Source organism: Manis javanica, chromosome 7 (assembly GCF_040802235.1).
Source record: "Manis javanica isolate MJ-LG chromosome 7, MJ_LKY, whole genome shotgun sequence".
In the NCBI taxonomy this organism is placed as follows: Eukaryota; Metazoa; Chordata; class Mammalia; order Pholidota; family Manidae; genus Manis; species Manis javanica.
The window spans coordinates 138,980,411-139,000,369 of record NC_133162.1 but is presented as its reverse complement, the minus strand read 5'-3'; the positions used below and the strand labels follow the sequence as shown (position 1 = coordinate 139,000,369).

The following is a 19,959-nucleotide window of genomic DNA, read 5'->3' as shown; positions in this document are numbered from 1 at the left end:
CACTTTGGTGAAGAGTGGTGTCTCATACCTGTGCTCACTCTTCCCAGCCCCCGCAAGACTTGGGGCCATCATTCCTCTGATCTGCTTCAAGCCTTCTCTCAGGTCACCAAGCATTAGTTACTGCTTATGAATCACTACACTTCCAGGGTCAGCCCTAGGCTGTAGCAGAATGCCTTGGGCTGACCACATTCCTTATGTGAAGGTCAGAGCACTGGTTGAGGAGGCGCAGGGCCTGTACTCAACACAGCAAATATGTGTGAATTCTGATGAGATGATATTGCAAACCTCCTTTCTTCCTTCCTAGCAGAAGACCTCCCTCCCCCTTCGGGAGGGGCCAGTCTTCCCCCATAAGGATGCTCCGTGGCGTCCTCACCTGGGCACCTCACTGCCCGGGGAGTCAGACACACAGTTCCATCCCCACACCCTTGCCTGGCCTCCAGAAAGGTAGGCAGAACGTGGCAGATTCTGGGGAGGTGGAGCAAGAAGTGGCTGTTGATAATCTCATCTGCTCATCACCAAAGGGCTTGGTTCATCACAGAGATTCTAGAAGCTTTGCAGAGCCTCTGTCTTGCTGTTGCTGAGGCCCAGTGCCCAGCTGCTTGGGAGCAATGACAGCTTCTGCTTCCTTCCACCTTCCTACCCTCTCAGAATTGCTTGTTGCTGGAGGATTTGAAAATGGAACCAGGCCTCGCACACGAGCCCACCCCCGGAGACATGGGATAACCACCCAGATCCTGGAAAGGAAGGTGTGGAGCACGGGCGGCTCCCCAAAGAAAATCAAGGCCCTCTTACCAGAGGCAGGGGCTGGAGGAGACACTGAGTGCGTATGGGGGGCAGGCTGGTGTGGCTAGCCCTGAACCACAGAGCAGGTCCCACCGCGAGTGCCATCTGGCTGGAACGACTGTCTGGAGCGTGGTGTCCAGGAGCCCATCTGGGTTTGCAGTGACTGGTGAGCTGCGTCTACCCCATGCAGTCTTGTGACATGAGCACCCTGCCCAGCATGGCCAGCTTTCTCTTTTGAAGCCCTGCCCTGGCCCTGGGCACCTCGCCACATGGCTCCTGGGGCCCCTGTCCTGCTGAGCGTCCCTGGTGAAGACACTGAGCTTCATTTCCACTGCTGCTCCTCAGGTGCACATCAGTGTCCACCCAAGTGTCTGAGGGGCTAGAGAGGTGTTCTCGGGGTGCGCTCTCCAGTCCCTATGCAGTACCAGCCGTGAGGATGCAGAGCTAAGCACTGCCAGCCCCTCCCTCCACGAATGTGGGGCCCGTAACATGACCCCAAAGAGCAAGTCACAGCCCAGGGTGCTGGGCTCAGGAGGAGCAGTTCTGAGGAGCTGCCTGGGGACATGGCGGCAAGTGAGGCTGGTCCTACCTGGTGATGCTCATGCCGACCTGTGAGACTGGCAGGACTTCTATTTCTTGCCCCCACTTTACAGTACACATGCACACACATACCTGTCTCGAAGCCCCACTGCTGCCAGCACCCCCTGCAGAGGAGTCGTGAATGACACTAGGACTCACCCTCATTTCCTGAACACTGAGCTGTCTGCTCCTGAAGGGCTTCCCTTGCTGGGGAGCGCTGCTCCCCTTGGTCCTGAGCGGAAAAGCAGACATATCCAATACCCTAGCACCTTGTCCCAAAGCAGGCCTCTGACAATCACAGCAAACTGCACGTGGCTCAGGGCCGGAGGCATTGTTTCCAAACACCACAAGCAGAGCAGAATTTGGGCTTCAGGGCCAGGTGCGCATTGGGAGAGGATACCTGTGGCAGCGGGAGTCACGGTGTGCAGGGAGGAGGTGCATGCGTGGGGCCATCGGCAGAGCTGAAGGCCTGTGAGGACACAGCAGGAGGCACGGAGCCCATGGGGGAGGGCCAGTGGGGGTAGGGAGGGCGGGACCACCAGGAGGCTCAAAGGTGTGGGCAGGGAGGGCACGCGGTGGTGGCTGGGCCTGAGCTGCTCTCCCACTTCCCAGCCTGTGCACATGTGGGCCTGTGAGGAGAGCCATCTGCCCCGTCTCCATTTTCCCAGTCCCCTGATGTTTGAGGCCCAGGGAGGAGGTCAGTTGCAGCAGGCGTGGTGGGCGACGTTTCCTAATGCACGTTTCTGTCTCTTTGTGCAACCCCAGCCTCGCTTCTACTTCCTCCCACGAGGCTTCCTCAACTGGCCCTTCTGAGGCCGCACATGGCTGCTGGCCCATGTGACTCCCACCCTGCACCCTCCTCACGTGGTCCTAGATGCTGTACCATGCCCGAGGCTTGTGTACTGCGTGGCATGGAGGGCTTCTCCGGTTGTCAGTGGGAGGGTGTAGCTTGCTCTGTACAGGACATGTTTAGGCATCCCACAGACATATCTACTCACTTGCTTTGCTCCAGAACCATTCTAGGCACTGGGGATACAGAGAGGGGCGAAACGTACTTCAGTGGGAAGAGCATTGTCAGGTTAAGTAACAGCACTTACCAACTATGCCAGCTAACTGACCCATCTCTTTTGCTAGATGGAGAAAGTGCCACAGAGGAAAAACACTGAGAAAGAGGATGGAATGTCATCGGAGGAGGGGTTCATAATTTTAAAAGTGCTGTTCAGAGACAGTCTCTTCATATGGTGACATGGAGCAGAATGTGAAAGATAAGGGACAGGGAACAGATAGCAGGAGGCTCTCTGTGGTAGGAGGGTTCCAGGCGGAGGCAGGCACAGAGGCCCCGGGTAAGAGGTGCTGGAGTGCGAGATGGCTGGGGGCTGCTTGGCCCAAACAGGTTGGGGGGCAGTAGAGGAGGTGACAGGTGGGGTAGGCCAGGGCTCTCTGGGACGACAGGGCTATTCTGCCGAATTTGATTTCTATTGCAAGTGAGACTGGAAGGTAGGGGGTTTTTTGGGTTCTGAGGCCAGCGTGACATGGACTGAGTCACGTTCTGACAGCCCTCGGTCGCTTTGTAGGGAAAAGCCAGAGGAACAGGGGCCATGCTGTGCGCTAGAAGCTCTGGCGGTGATGCAGGCAACCGGCTGGTGCCCAGCCCACATCCGCCTGTGCCTCCTTGTGCCTGCCTCCCTTGGCCACAGTGCACAGACACAGGCCTGCGGATGGTAGGGGCTCCGTGACATAGGCTAAAAACGGAAGCTGCCAGAAGTGGCAGTCAGGTGCCTGGTCAGAGGGTGCGTTCAAGCTCCCCTGGGCCAGGCATCCTCGTCCGTGCGGCCCAGGACACGGGCCCACGCTGTGCCAGGCCCTGTCTGTACACGGGAACCCCGACGGCGGTAGCCCCAGGGTCCCCGTGAGGACCGCACACCAGGGCCACGGTCGGGGCTTGAGGAACAGCGGCAGTGACAGGGCGAGGACAGCCCCGAGGAGGGAAGAGCCAGCCTGAGGGGCAGCCCCAGAGGTCCTCGCGCATGGCCTGGACACGTGCGGATGCAGAACACTCCTCCTGTTTCCGTCCCAGCAGTGTGATTCCTGCCGCCATGATTCCTGCTGCGGGGACACGGGCGCAGCGACAGGGCGGGGGCGGGGAGGGGCTCCGTCCTGTGCCCTGGCCCCTGTCCTTGCGGGCGGCCCTGCCTCCCTCCCTCTGGGCTGTAAGGCTTGTCGCCCTGCTGTGGCTTCTAACCAGAACCCACTGCAGTTATTAACTAATAGTTACAGCTTTGCACTGCCAGCCAGATGTCAAAAATAATGAGCCAATAGAGCCGCTATTAATTCAGTCTGCATGACAATTTTAGGTCCTTGGAGCCCAAGATTAGGGGCCTCATAAAAGCAGGGCACAAATAATTTCAGTGCTTAAAAGTAATAACAAAAATGTTGAGAACATAAATTAATATGTAAGTGTTTCTAATTTAAAAATGAAACGGGCAGGCCCGAACGTCAACATTTCTCACTGCTTCCCAGGGTGAAAGGAGCCTCCTCGGGGGTTCCAGCCTGCAGGGTTGGGGCAAACGTCCGAGGAAGGGTGCTTCTGATAGGGCGACCACCTGTTCACTGCGGTCCTGCTTGGTCCCTGGGGCGAGAGTGGGGCCTGGCTCGGGAGCTGGGAAGAGGGCTCTTCTTCCAGAATCGCGGGGACCTCCGGCTCTGGGGCTTTCTGGTAGCCCCCTCCTGCCTCTGACTCCACAGACCTGCAGCGGGGACTGTGGGCCTGCCTGCTGACGAGGTCCCAGGTGGTGCCGATGCTGCTGGTCAGGGTCCGAGTCTGAGGCCACGGAGAGAGTCAGTGCCTGCCAACAAGCCCTGGGCCCGGGGACTCTGCCCCCCTGCTCTGCCCCTCCGGCTGCACACTTCCTGCCCTCGGCGGGCCCCCTTCGTGCTCCTGGAGCTCTGTGGTCGTCCTTCTCCAGCTCCCCCTGCCTGACCCGTCCTTGCTGGAATTTTATGGAAGCTGCAAATACTTAACTTCCCTGAAATGGTCCAGGAGCCGTGAGCCTGTGGACTTTGCCGGTGGAGGAGAGCGCTCCATCAGCAATGTTCCTCATCCCGATCACCTGAAACTGCAGGAAGGCCTCTTCCCTCGTGGTTCTGTGGGGCTGGGACCGGTTCACAGGCTGGGCAGGACGGCAGAGTCCCAGTTAAGAGCCAGGTGTCCACAGAACACGGATGGTATGGACAGGCCTCTCTGTGGGTCCCAGCAGGTTCTGCAGAGATGGTGGCACATCTGAAATTCATGAAAGACAGACAGGGGCTAGCCCAGGAGGGAACGGAGGGCCTTTGAGAGCAGTGAGTGTGAGCAGGGGGTGCGGGGTGAGGGCTGTGTGTGTGGGGAAGGCGGGTGAGGGCTGCGTGTGTGCAGGAACGGTGGGGTGAGGGCTGTGTGTGTGTATGGAGGGTGGGGTGAGGGCTGTGTGTGTGCAGGGAGGGTGGGGTGAGGGCTGTGTATGCAGGAATGGTGGGGTGAGGGCTGTGTGTGTGGGGAAAGCAGGTGAGGGCTGCGTGTGTACAGGAATGGTGGGGTGAGGGCTGTGTGTGTGTATGGAGGGTGGCGTGCGGGCTGCGTGTGTGCGGGGGGGGTGGGGTGAGGGCTGTGTGTGTGTATGGAGGGTGGGGTGAGGGCTGTGTGTGTATGGAGGGTGGCGTGCAGGCTGTGTGTGTGTATGGAGGGTGGGGTGACGGCTGTGTGTGTGTATGGAGGGTGGGGTGAGGGCTGTGTGTGTGTATGGAGGGCAGGTGAGGGCTGTGTTTGTGTATGGAGGGCAAGTGAGGACTGTGTTTGTGTATGGAGGGCAGGTGAGGGCTGTGTGTGTGTATGGAGGGTGGGGTGAGGGCTGTGTGTGTGCAGGGAGGGTGGGGTGAGGGCTGCGTGTGCAGGGAGGGCGGGGTGGCACTGAGCACTTTGGCTCCGCACTGCCTCTGCTGTCCCCAGGGGGCACTCACAGGAGATGCCTGTCCAACAGGATCAGAGGTACTTGGAAACAGGCACGTGGTCCCCGGCACGTCCCACACAGAGTAGGTTCTTCAGGCTCGAAAGCGGAGCACATACTGGACGGGGTCTTATTCTGAGCCAGGCAGGCGCTACATACAGGAAAGCCTATTCTTCTCTCTGGAGATGGAGTCTCATAGGCTCAGAAGGCTTCCTCAGCCCCCAGAGATCTGGCACAACTCGGCCCAGCCCCCAGGTTCCTGGGCCCAGGCAAGGCTGGGCCGTCCCAGCTCCGTGGCTTTTCCATTGTTTTCAGTGGAGACCTTGCCCTGCTCCCGTGGCTGTTCCTGCAGCCGATCACACCCCTGATGGCCTGGGCCCCAGGTGTGCTGCTGAGGTGATCGCCCGGGCCTGACAGCCCCCCGCGTGCCTCCCGCCTGCCCTCTCGGGCTCCATTGACCTTCATGTGAACTGACAGGCAGCCTCCCCCAACAGGGCTGCTTGGGGGCTGGAATCTTTTCCCCCACTACCTCCCTGCTCTTCTCCTTCCCACATCTGAGCGGCTTTTCAGGGACCAACCTAGACAGTCTGTCACTTTCATAGGTTTCCTGAAATTCTAGTAACTACTTGTTTTCTCTCCTGCTGTGTCTGCTAGGAGAGTGTTCCAATCTCATGAGATGGCTGCAAAGCAGATTCTCTCTCCAAGGGGTGGGTGAGGACAAGTCAGCACACAGTGCCCCCCACCCCACCCAGCATGTTACCCCTGTGGGGGGTAGAGCTGTCCTCAGACTGCTTGGACATCTGGCCCCATGGCATGGCCTGGATGTGGGACATATCTTGCCCTACTTGGAGCCAGGCTGGGATACCTGGTCTGGAAGCTGTCAGGTAGCTTGAGGGCACCAGCATCGTCAGGGTTTGAAGGTGGCAGGTGTGGACAGGAGGCCCTACGACTCCCACCTGAGAGCCAGGGCTCAGCCATGAGTCTCAGACCCTGTCCTTCGGGGGCCAGGATTATGGGAGGTGCCTGTCCTGCATGGCTCTTCTTCAGGCCCTGACCTCAATTTCTGCAGGCCCCACATGGAATTGTTTTTGGTGCAATTTGTCCCAAGATGTCCATCACCATCACCACTACCTTCACCAAATCTGCATCCTCAGCTTTTCTCACGAGACAAAGAATCACACATCTGCCACAGCTTTCTGTCCTCTTCCTGGCCAACAAAACGTTCTCACCATAGCTTTGTGGTTAAAGAACGTGATGTCTCACCATGATTTGAAATCATAACCACCTGTTTAATGGTGTATTGCTACCTTTATTTCCATTTATCTGTAGATGCACTTTTTTAAACATTAGATGTGCTCGTCAGCTTGACTTCTTTTTTACTCATTTACACTAAACACATTTCAGTGTTTCTTCAGAGTCTTCATAAACATAGTTGTAACACCCATAAGTAATCTAGCATTCTATCCATCTCCATCTTTAACAACCAAAATGTGACCTTCCCTCTGATATCTACAGGTGCACTTGCACAAAGACTGCTTAGCTCATGGCTTTAGGTAGGGCTGCCTGGATCTGACAGTTGACATGGCTCCACAGTGGCTCTGTGATGGGGTAAGTTCTCTTTGTCCCTCTGTTCTCATCTGCAGAAGCCTAGTAACACAGGGCCCAAGTCACTGGACTGTTGTGAGCAAATGTGCACCATGTAAAAGCCCTCGCATTCCTGTCCAGCACAGATTGAGCCCTGAGAAAATGTCCTCTATTATTGTTTGCTCATTCTCATTCTTATTTTTGCAAATGTCTGTGTTAGAAACTGCCATCCAGCTCCCAGGGGGCCTGTGTGTCTGCTCAAGTCGTGCAGCGCATACCCTAATTCTTTTCATTCCTCAGCATATGGAGAATCTTTTGGAAATCCTCTACTACTTGATTTAAGGCTTTCCAGGAAGAGTAGAAAAAGTGGTTTTGCGTGGAGCCAACTGGCCACCTTGCATTAGTTACAGAAGTGACAACAGGGTCCCCTCAGAAGGCAGCGGCTGCTCTTTGAAAGTTCAGTGACAGCTCTTTGTGGAGTTTACTTTGTTTGACAACAAGCGATTTTATATCCCACCAGCTCAGGAAGCGTGTAGGGAGGTGTGTGGCCACAGAGAAACCAAGACAGGTGGCCCTCGAGTGACTTGATCTTCAGCCCCCTTGCAACTGGCCATTGCCCCTATAGCTGGCCCCACTGCTTCCTAGTCCCAGCTGGACCATCATAAAGTTCGACAAGTTGAATTTTGTTCCTCTATCTCAATTTTTTACTCATCACATGGAGGGAAAGCAATCCTGCTGGGTTTCACAAGGATGTGAATATAGCTGTAGAGACATACATAAAAAAAACTTTAAAATATCTTTTAAAGCTATGCTTCTTCTTTGAAAGAAGGTGAAGGTCCAGAGATTATTTTAATTCACATTTTTAGGGAGCCAATCTTTCAATTAAAGTGAGGACTGCTGGTCTCTGTGAGTGAGGAAATCTCTTAAGATGTGCATTTCATTCAATGATGGAGAAGCTGCTCAGATTTGTACAATACTACGCTGCCTTTACTTCCAGTGGTCACCTGATGGCAGGTGAGAAGACAAGGCCACAGGCCTCCCCTCACTGTGTGCTATGAGGTTGTACTTTAAATTCCACTTCAAACCAGCAAAGACAAAGAGTATCATATGGCAGAAGGCATGGTGGATCTAGAATCAGACCTGTGTTCACTTCTGGTTCCTGAGCAATCCCAGAGAATCTGCGAATCTGTCCCTACCACCTTGATCTTCTGTCCTCCTGCTGATTCCCCCTGAAATGGATTGCATGTCTGAATCGTCCAGACCTCTGCTCACATCTGCTCAAGGCTGCGGTTCTCCTGGGCTCTGCCGGAAGGAGGCAGGTGACAGCGCTCTCCCGTGCCAACACCTGTTCTCCTTCCGGGAAAGGGAGACTCACCCACAGGCAGTTCAGAGGGCTGCCCCTGACAGCGCAGGCCTGGAGGCTCAGGCCTCCCATGAGGCGAGGCACGCCTGAGGCCACTCGGTGCCAGCAGGCACAGGAAGTCGTTGCAGGTCTGGCTGTGCTGTCCAGAGCACCTCAGCCTCTTCCCCCCGGGCTGGAGGCTGGGTCGTGCTCCTGGCTCCCGTTTGATTGGCACCTTGTAAAACCTTTCGCCTGCATCTCTGTTTCATCCTGCACTGTCTAAAGTGCTGATTGCTTTAGGAGGGAGATTCCCAGGGTAGGACATAGGCACAGACCCTGTCGTCTGTTGTCCAAGCCCACTCACAATCTGGTGAGTTTTCAGTTCCACTGGGCCCACGTTCCTTGGACAGACTCTGCTGTGACCACAGGCTGGACGAGATTCTTCCATCTCAGGTTCTTGTGCTGCATGATCGACTCAGATCCGGTGAGAATGGTCCTTCTGGTGTTTGCCTGCCACAGGCACAGATGGGTGGGTCTGCATTTGGAGGAGGACAGCCATCGGCAAGGACCAGAGGCCCGAGATGCACCGTGTGACATTCCTGCTCACCTTTGCCAGCTTGCATGGGTTGTCTGGATCTAAATCCTCCACCAGGAAAATCTCCTGCTTCTCACATGTCTGTCCACTCATTACAATCCTAATTCTGTGTCTGTCTCTCAATGGCAAAACGTCACCAGGGTGATTTGGGACCCCCAGCAGCCACTCTGGGGAACGATTCAAGGAAGAGTTCGTTTGGGAGATGCCTAGACAAGAAGGGGATGTGATGTCTCAGGCCCCAAGGGCCTCATTTTTCTGGTTGGTGTGAAAAGTCCCCAAAAGAAATCCTGCTTCACTAAGAGTGTCCAAAGCTAATGAGTGATGTGACTAACTTAGGGACAATGAGCAAGACCCTTTCCCTAGAAAACCCTCTTCCATCCTGCCCTCGGTTGCTTCTCTATGTCCAGCTCCCTCCCCTTATCCTTCCCTGTGTCTCCTCCTGCCCCAGACAGCCCTCCCCCTTCTTCCCCTTCCCCAGACCCCCACTGCTTTGCTAATGAATGCTCTGACTCCAAAATGCCAGTTGCCTCTAAAGATCCAGGAGCCAGCTATTTAGGAAACAATAAAATTGAAGACTTAAGACCTGAGATGAATTAAGGATCTCCCTAAAGTCAAAACTTGCAACTCTCCATGGAAGGATTCAGAATTGTTTTGGGTGCACGGGACCCAGGGCTATCTGACCTGTATCAGCTTGTACCCATGTGGGCCAGGGCTCAGATGCTAACCCTGGCTGGCAAAATGTCATCAGACCAACGTGGGGAGGGATCTGTGGGGTGCCTCTTTCTGTAATAAACCTGAAGGGTTAAAAGAAAAAGTCCAGGAAAGTTTTCCTAAAAAACATGTCTGAAACATTTCCAATAAGAATTGACTGAACCATGATTTAATCACGAAAAACATGGGAGACATGCAACTCCGGTAGATTTTTCAGGATAGACAAGAAAACACTTTCCAACATTCAGGAGTTAAAGAAGGTACCAGTGTATCATGATTAACATTCCAACAATGAAATAAAATCTGAAAATGGAGACCTAATTTAAAACCAGAAATTAGAATGGGAAACAGTCCTTTATTTGAACTTCAACACTGGGGAGGCCGTTTTGAAAGGGCATTAGAATAAACGAATAGGAACAGTGTCTAAAATACTAAAACAAGCATATGCCCTGCAGATGAAGGCGAAGCTCGGGGGCACACCTCTGGGTGATCACCTGACTGGGGCACTTAGAGGCACTGTGCGCAGAAGGCACACTGGAGCTGTGATGATCCCATTTCGCAGAGCAAAACACGAGACAAAGAAAAAATCCTTTTATTCAAATCAGTGAGGGTTCTCCAAGGAAGGAGAACGCACCCTCCGCACTTGGGGCAAACTCACTGTCAGCGCAGACGGCCAGTGTTGTGGGCTCCTGGGGGCTGTGGCTGCCGCACTTTCTACACTGAACCCTGCCCACTTCTTAGTGTAAGCCTGCCCACGGAGGGTAGGCATTCCAAACAACCCACAGCTTTCTACAGGCTCCTACCTCTTGTGGGCACCGTGTCAGCCCTGGACCGCAGAGCGCTCCACTGTGCTCTCAGCCAGTCCTGCAAGTCTAGTAGGGACAGACGTACTTTGCAAGCAGAATTGTAGTAGGGTGTGCACACCACAAGGCCCTCCCGAGGTCCAGAGGACCCCTCTACTTAAAATTGGGTGGTTCCTGCCACCGACAGACCTTCATTATGGTCGATGATTCTGCAAGTAAAGATCTTGACACATCCCTGAAGTTCTACGGGTTTAATTCCATGGAAGTGGGAAAAGTAATTGGAGCAGAACCTATTAAGGTTCAGATAAACCCACCAAACTGTTATACAAATTTCCTCAATACTCCTTTGCTGCCAGCAGCAAAGGAAGGACTCAAACCTGCAGTGAAAGCCTTCTGCCCACAGCTCTTCTCGTCTCTAGTAGCCCTCACGACGCTGGTCCTGCCAGTAAAGAAACCAAATGGACAACATTAATTTGTTAAGACACTGAGGCCTGAATGCTTCTCAGAATAAAATAAATTAATTTCTGTCCTTGAAAATAAAAAGGATCTTCATCTTGCACAATGGGCATCTGACATTAGATGCATCTCACTTGAACCTGGGGCTCTAGAATCCTAGAACCTAGAATGGTAATAATACAGGGTGTTATATTTGAATTTTCATTTATTTCACTTATTGCAGTTACACATGCTTGCAAGTTTTGTTTCATATTTTAAAGAAGTCAAAAGAGCATTTAAAAGACTGAAAAATGCTGACCTAAAATACAGCCAATGAAACCGAAATGAAATAAAATTCTCTATGATTCGATGCCCAGGCCAGCTCACCACAGTGTCCATTATGGACAACCTGACAGTCAACTGCGTTCTGGTTTGGCTCCCTGGTTGTCCTGTGTGACGTGTTCTGTGCCCACCGTGGGTTCTCCTCTCTGACCCACTAGGCAGACATGGTGTGGCGGGTGGGCTGTGGGTCAGACACCCCTGGGTTTGGCCGGCTCTGGCATTCACTAGCTGTAGAGTTCATTACCGGCTACCATCCCCGTTTCTTCCTCCCATGAGGGATGAGATGACAGCTACATCACATTAGCCTCTGTAAGGATTCAATGCAACAGCGCAGAGCGGCGGTGAGGGCTGAGGCTCGGGCCGCTCATGTTCCTGGCACTGCAGAGCATGGTGGGTTCCCGATCAGTCAGGCGTCTACGTGCCAGTAAGCCTCCCGGATGAAGAGCTCTTCTTCCTCTGTAAGGGCTGCACCCCTATGGGCAGCAGCTTTCAGAGCAGGAGTTTAACGGGGCTGGTGGTTGCAGTGAGATCCGGGGAGGAACTAGAATGGATGGGCGCTCCTCCAGGACAGGGGACTAGGGCTGGGGGCCAGACCCACACAACGCGTGTGTCCAGGGGACTCCACGTGAAGGTGAGATGCCACAACACGGGGTGGCTGTGCTATCGGATGGACTGAAAAGCCACCGTCCGCTCATGGGCTTCCACGGCTCCTCTTGGCATAGCGGCAGAATGGTGGTGCGTCATTTCTTGGCAAATCACCGTGGAAATGCTGCGTGTCTGTGCATGAGAATTTAGCGGGTTAATCATGGCTTATTCCATTACAGCGAACACCAGGAAGAGCGCTGGTGCCTGGCCGTTTGTCCTGGGTGTGTGGGAGGGGGTCTCGCAGGCTCATACAGGTGTACAGGCCGTACACGTGGACGCAGTGATGTGTCCCTGTCTCTGAAGGGGGCCGATCTCTTGGGGTTGCCTGAGCGGCCTGGTTCTCACACCTTCTCCAAGACAATACCGAGAGTTCAGCCAGAGGCTCCGAGAATTTCTTCTCCAGCACATAAGACAGTGACAACGAGCGCCCGTGGCTTGCGGACGACGCACAAGGCTTCGCCCTGGGCACGTGTGACGGGGCGTGGGTGTGAGTGGGTGTGAGCAGGCGTGACCACGCGGGGGCTGCAGATGCACGCACAGAGCTGAAAGTGAACTCGGGGCTCCGGGTGCCAGTGCGGGCATCCGACTGAACGTCCTTGTCAGCCTTCACCTTGTTTGGCTTTAACTGGATGTCTAATCAAAATTATCTTTTATCCTAGAAAACTAGTATTAATGTTCTGAAAACTAGTAGGTAAGAAATGTTAAAATACGTTCAGCGCTGAACCGGAAATGAGCCATGGTTCCTGCATCTGGGCGCTGCTCCTGGACGTGGATCCCCCAATTCCCCCCCAGGCCATCTGCCCCCCAGGCCCTCTGCCCCCCCAGACCATCTGCCCCCCAGGCCGTCTGCCTCACCCCCCACCCTCCCCACTCCGGTTTCCCCCTCTCCTCCCTCTTTGTCTTCATCTGCCGTCTTCCAGTCTGAGATGTACTTTCTCCTCGGCGGATCACTAGCTTATCATAAAATACGGCGAAAGAAATTTCAGGGTATCACCAGGTCCGAGCCCACAGTTTCAGATTCAGTTGCCCCTGAAAGGCCCACGGATGATGGCTGACTGGGCTCTTAGCCTTAGCGCCTCATTCTCAGTGAGGAGAGGTGAGTTCGTGCGGGGCAGACGCCCACAAAACTTACCTTTTCACCGGCATTAGGGGGTTAGACTGGCTGCCGCGTGTCTACAGCAGCCGCCAGGGCGCGCGGCGGCCTCGGGACTCCGTAGGCCGGTGTGACACACGGGGTGACCTGGCTCCCTGGGGACCGTCGTTCGCCCTCTGTTTGCGCTTCTTTCCCACTGCAGGGCTGCTGACCAGCGGGAAGTTGAATGCTTATCCTGCCCAGCGCCCTCGGGCAGAGCAAGGCAAGGCGGACCGACTCCCAGCGAGCTCTCCCGTGTGCGGGTGGAACAGGCTGCACGGCGGCGGCATCCGGCGAGAAGCCCTGTTGTGAGTAATGAACAAGAACGAGCGAAGAACTTGTCTGAGGCTGGGAGCAAAGCCTCAAAAACAGGAGCCAAAAGTTTCCTTTGTCCCTGAACGCTTACAGTTTTCTCCACGAGTCCCAGGGGAGCCTGGCAGCACAGCGGCAGTGTTTAAATTAGGAGGATGGCATGATGGCTGGGAATGCCCAGTGGGCTTCAAGCCCCAGAAACAGGAATTGTTTTTGCTCTGCAGCAGAGGAATGACCTGCAGTTTCTATCAGTGCACCCGTCATCTCCATTCCGTGGGAAGGTGATGTCTGGAGGTGGTCAGGGTCACTCCATCTAGGAACATACCACAAGGTAGCCCCATGAAAGCTGCTGCAGGGAACTTCCCAGCCCCCCTGGAGCCCCTGGTGTCCCGGCTGCCTCGGTAGGACTTGCAGGCACCACAGATGGGAGAGCAGCGAGTGAGCCTGGACATTAACACTGGCATCTTAGAAAAAGAATGTCTGTGTAAGTATCTTTTTTTTTTTAAAGATAACAGTGGCCACCGGTCTATTTTATGACTTAAAAGGAGCATTTTGGGTTCCCATGATGATAGACATCCATGATGGGGGAAGAAACTGGTCAGGGGAAAGGGAGATACTTAGTTTTCAGGGGGCTGACAGCATCTCATGAGCACAGACTGAAGCCGAAAACCTGCTGCCTGTGAGGGGCGAGTCCCTCACCTGCTCTATCTGTGGTGACCCCTCTGCTGAGATAATGGAGGACAGCGTGGACACAGTAAGTCATCAATAAATTCATGCCAGTGTAAGTAAGCTTCTAGTAACTGCAGTGCATCCACAACATGGCAGGGGAAAGTCAGCACTGGGTGAGACGCCTGGGCGACACCATTTATAGCCATGGGGCTGCTCATTCAAATGATACTTACCATACATGATGGATTTTTTCCCTTTTTACCACAACAAATAACTTCAGGAGGCAAAGAACAAACTACTTTTTTCACTGAAGCAATTGTTCTGATTTTAAAATATTTTATTGGAATGTTATATTGGTATTGGGTGTGCATGGTGAATTGATAATTATATACATTACTAAATGCCCACCACAGTGAGTAGGCGAAGCTTAAATCTTTACACCTGAGAGACCAGAGAGGAAGTACAGCGCTGCAGCCAGCTGCCTGTCCTCAGCCCTCCCTCTGTGGCACCCCAGTCCTTCCTCTGAGAAGTGAAGAGGGCCATACTATCTATTTCCAAGGCTGCAATTAGGATTGAAACCATCCCACGCAAAGCATGTAAAGCTGGGAGTTGCTCTGCCCATGCTTACTATTTTAAGTGTTTGTAGTTTGAATTAGAGAGATTTAGGCAGTAAGAGAAACTTACAAGAGTCTGTGCTGATAGTGCAGGACCACCTTTGTGTCTTGGGGACATTCTAGGAGATAACTGGTCAATGAGAATTGGACAGGTATTAAATTACAAACTTTAAATGCCAAAGCTAATTGGGATTTTCCCCCTTATCCAGGATTTAACATTAGAAAATATATTTTGGAAGATATATCAGATCAAAAGCACACAGATAGTCTGGCAATGATCAGGGATTCAGGCACCAATCGATTAGAAGCATAAAATCTTTGTTATCTGAAAAATTGAATTGGCTTCATACCAAAGGAGACACTTCAGTGAGCCAAGGCCGAGGTCCAAGATACGCTCTTAAAGCAGAGGACTGATGGGGACAGTGAGGCCACAGGCTGGTATTGTCCACTTCTATGATCTGCCAGAACCATCAGTCACTTGTGCACATGAGTCTATGCACCCTGGAGAGTTCAGGCAGGATGCATTCTCATTAAAATTAAAGATGAAAAGATCAGATCAGTACTTGCTGGAGGAGACATTTTCCAGATATCTTCAATTAAATCTCAGTAGTTTCTAACTGTGTGTTTGATCTCCTCCCACAGCACCTAGTAAAATTCTACAGCACCTCGGAGGGCCACAAGCATTCCATGACAAAAGGGACCCGTGAGACCGGTAAGCACTGGGAAAGCCTGAGGGTAGATGGCAGCTTTGCTGACATCTTTAATTTTTTACAAAAATGGGTCTGTTCCCATGCTTTAATAATGATCTGGCATTTTCATTAAGTCCCTGAGAAACTTGAGGATGATACAAGAGCGTAAACACTTGGGAAAAGGGACATCTCACTGATGGCGAGATGCAAATGCTGCGTTTATTACTGGAATCGTTGGCCCTACTTCCACGGCTGCCCAGACGTGTCTGTGTGTTCCCCACCCTGACCTCTGTCTGCACGACTCTTGCCCCCACTGCAGGAACACTCTGCATCCCTGTGTCCTCCACTGGGACTTCTACTAGCCCTTCAACAGGAAAACACCGGCCCCAGAACTATCTTTAGGTTTAATCCTTTCATTTTTCACGTTGGACTCATGCAGCTGAAATTTGTCTGTTTCTGTCCAGACCCCTCAAGTGACCTAAGGTTTGTCTGTTGCTGAAGGAGTCTCCTTAGATTGCAAGGATTTTCCATTCTGCATGATTATAAAAATATGGCATTAAGTTGATTATATGTCAGTGATGAGATATCTTCATTTCTTTTTCTGTAATGGGATTTATCCTGATATCTTAGAGACTGAAGAGCATACTTGCAAAATAATGCACATTTGTGACTTCCTAAAAGAAAGCTATTAATGGATGCTTCATAGTCTTCCTCCCTTTTCACTCCCTTTTCACTTTATTTTCACAGCTGCCCATGGATTCAAATAGTAATTGAAAAAATGGTATTGGTTTTTTTGGAGACAGTGAAGTTTTAACTTGCTGTTATAAATAAATGAGAAAAGAAGTCAATGAAACAAAAAGGTGCTACCAACCCATTTTTAAAGTGTTTTTATTCCCTGTTATAAGATAGACAAGTTTGCCACACATTCACAAAAGTGCTGTTATCTTTGATTATTATTTTGTTATCATTTTCATAGGGGAGAAGTGATCATTTTTAGGAAGTTTAACACTGGGTCAATAAACCTATATTCATGATCAAGCTGGTCAGACTTCACTCACTTAGGATAATTGTATGTGGAAATCAACCCTGCAGATGTGCAACAAAAATGGAGCCTGTCTCCAAGTAGATCCTAGGCACCCCCAGGAGTCCCTCTGGGGGGTCTTGTGAACACTGGGAGGCCCCTTGCCTGGGAACCCACAAACAGGCACAGGAGCTTTGTATCATCTCTTTTTGAGGACACCAATGTGTGCCAGAGAGATTAATTGTTTTGCCCTAGAGTTTCTTAACCTATTAGCAAATATAGATGCATTCCGTGCTTTTTGAGGAAAAAGTGCTTTTAGGGTAATATGGTCTGTATGTATTTATTCTATGTACTGTATATAAGAATTTGGCAGATCGTGGCTACAGACCCACTGCTGATTTTCATAAAGTCCTATTGGAACACAGCCCAGTCATTTACCCACATGCTCTGTGGCTGCTTCCCCACCTTGTGGGCTTGGTGGAGTGGCTGAGACAGAGACTGTATGGCCACAGGCCTGAAGTACCACCCATCTGGCCCTTGAAGGAACTGCTTTTGGACCCCTGCGATGTGATACGACGTACGATGTGATGCTGTGACAGGTAGAATGAACAGTCCCTATGTCAGGGGGTTTACGTTGGAGCTGGAAGGCCACTGAGGAGGCCGGCCACATGGGTCCTCACCTGACGGAACCATGAACTTTGGATGGGGCCAGACCGCAGACACTCCAGGGACCACCTGAACGCCTGCAACCTGTGGTCGGAAGAGGCTTGCTTGGCGGCTGCTTAGGAAAACAGTTATATTCAGCCAGGGTAGTTTTGGTGGTTAACACCAATCAAAGTTTTATAAACAACCCATGTACGCATCCCCTTTTGTCTTTAAAATGCTGGGCTTTTGTTCCAGACTGGGACACAATCTGGGCTGATGCCTAATCCATGCTCCCTGAATTGCTATCTGAGACCCCAAATAAATGCTATTGTTTTACTTCAGCTCTGACGCCCTCTCCGGTGACAACATGCCGTGACGGAGAGCGCTAAGTGTACAGTTGGTAAAGTCTAACAAAATGAACACCCCCATCACCAGCATCTCCTTCAAGAAGCGGGACATTGCCAGAATCCCTTGTTCTTCCTGCTGATGCCAACAACCTTCTTTTTAACGGCCTTGTAATATTCCACAGTTTGATGACCCTTAATTCGTTAAACATTTTCCTCTTTGCAGGCATATGCATAATGTTTTTCCTTGTTACAAATGGTGCTTAATTTAACACCATTGTGCATATTTTCTGGCACCTTGGAAGTTATATATGTAAAATATGTAGGGTAATTTACTAGAAGGAGAATCAAAGAAATAAAATGAAACAGGATTTTAAATTACACACCCAGTGTACACCAGTTATCTCACACTGCAAGCTAGCAGTTTGATGCTGCCTTCTGATATTTGGAAATTGTATTTCATTTTAGACTTAATTTTTATTATTTTGATTTGGAGTGGGATTATACATATTTTAATTTGTCATAAAAATGCTATTTCTTTTGAGGGGGATAGTTTTATGTTGATGACTCTTTCAAAACTTTCCATAGTAATTGATTTGTTATATATTTTGTCTTTTGTCAGTGAATGTTGGCTATTTACAGTTTCTTCAGTTAACATCCATTGGGTCCAAATCAGCAAACATTTTTACAGAGAATAAGCAAGGCTTTCTTTCATGATTCTTTTAATTTCTCTCTGTGACTTTTTCTCAATTTTTAATGCTATCAGTTTATGTTTTCTTTTTTATATCTATATACATTTTTGTAAGAAAAAACTCTTTGACCCATTTACTTGTTCAATAGTTGTGTTTTGTTCTATCAATTTGTTGCTTTAATTTCCAAATTACTTTCTGTATTTTGCTTTTTTTGGTATTATTTTGCTGTTCATTTCTTCATCCTTTAAATTTTAATGGATAACTCAATTATTTTAATTGCTCTTCATTTAGAAAGTTAGTATTTAAAGCTATAAATTTTCCTCCACTAACTAGATGATAAATGGGCAAACAAAATGTGATGTATACATACAGTGGAGGACAAAGTTCAGATACATATAATGACATGGATAGACCTTGACAAAAGAGAAACAAGATTGTGTTATTACAAATTATTCGCAGTAAATAATGTATATATTTATAGCATTAGAATTCTGAGCTTTAGTTCCATCAATATTAATACATTTTAGATATTGTACAATTTTACTTTTTATTTTTCTTTTGAGCCAAGAATTATTTAAATGAGAGAAATATTGATGGTTTGGCATTTTTATTGTCTATTTGCACTATTAATTTCTAAATTTTTATGTTTTTGTTTGAGAAGCTCAGAGAATAAAAACTAATTCGTAGGGTATATTAAAGTCTTCTTTGTAGCAAAATTATGTCCAAATAAGAATAATGTTTCTTGGGTATCTGAAAAGAAGGCATATGCTCTATCTCATGATGTAGGGCTTGATACATCTATAAATATAACATGTTCTCAGGTAATTTAGATTTATGGTGGTCTAGTTTATTTTCATGGCCAGAGAACAAGGGGTAAGAGCATCCTGCTGGTTCTGTGGCCATTTTCCTCTGTCGTTCTTGCTTCATAAGTGTTTCTGTCTGAAGATTGGTGATGAGCCTTCCAGCAGATAGCAGTCTCTGTAAGCTCACTTCTCAGTTCCACTTCCTGCCTTGTGCTTTGTTCTCAGTGAAGGCTGATAGTAATCGTTGAGTTCTGATTTCTTTCTGTTTCCATTTGCTTGTGTACTGTTACCCATCACTTTGCTTAAAAAGTTTCCAAGTCTTTTATTTGTCTTTTATTTATAGCCTGTGTATGGATTTTATGCTTTATGCAATCTTAGAAATATTTTCTTTCATAAGAGTTCATCTTATTAATGTTTACTGATGCGACAGTTCATTTGATGCGTCCATTTTGGTTTAACTTATATTTTCAGTTTGTTTTCTACATTTTGGTACATATTTTGTGATTGTTTTGTTTTGCGAATGAATTCTTTGTGAGAGCCTGGAAAGTTTATGCTTTGTTTTTTAGATTTTGTGGTTAATATTGATTTATCACAAATTATTTGCAGTAAATAATGCATGTATATATTGTTATTGTTATATAAATATATAATGCATATATTTATAGTATTGTTATCATTTTGTTTTTGTTTTATTTCCATTGCTTTTTCTGATAGCTCTAATACATAGTTAGCCTTCTATATCTTGACTTGAGAACTTCTGGCCGCTCCTGTCGATGCCCCGCTGTGAGAGGTAAGCCGATTAGTGCAGAAACAATTCTTTTCACTGCCCTTTTTCTCTCCGATCTCCTACTTTGGACTTCCTGCTTTCCAACTTTCAGAGAAGCCCCAGCCCCGCTTTCACCTTCCAACCTTTGCCCCTTCACACATTCCCAAGCAGCTGGCCTGGCCACAGTGCTGTCTGTGACCGTCCTTATAGTCTAAATAACACACTTAGTTATGTATTTTTATTTCTTGGTGTTCAGCATTAAATGATACCCACCGAGTCTCTGCTGTGGGAAGTGAGCTAATTGACAGCTGGCCACCCTCTGAGTCCCTGGTGTGTGGTTTCAGTGTCCTTGTAATTTCACCCACACTTCAGAGTGTGACACAGAGTTTTCATGTGCTGTGGGTTGAGGTGATGGTTGCAGAGAGATGTTTTTGTGCTAATATACATTCTGTATGTGTATAATATCTGTA

The 19,959-nt window shown here is 49.8% G+C and overlaps 1 long non-coding RNA gene across 1 annotated transcript in view; it reads left to right on the top strand.

Moving 5' to 3' along the window:
* LOC140850520 (uncharacterized) overlaps positions 1–19,757 on the top strand; it is a 36,892-nt gene extending 17,135 nt beyond the window's left edge. Inside the window, exons 2-4 of the long non-coding RNA XR_012133471.1 lie at positions 13,098–13,730; positions 15,172–15,241; positions 15,353–19,757. This is a non-coding gene — a long non-coding RNA (uncharacterized lncRNA). The remainder of the gene's footprint in view (positions 1–13,097; positions 13,731–15,171; positions 15,242–15,352) is intronic.
* Positions 19,758–19,959: the final 202 nt, after the last annotated feature.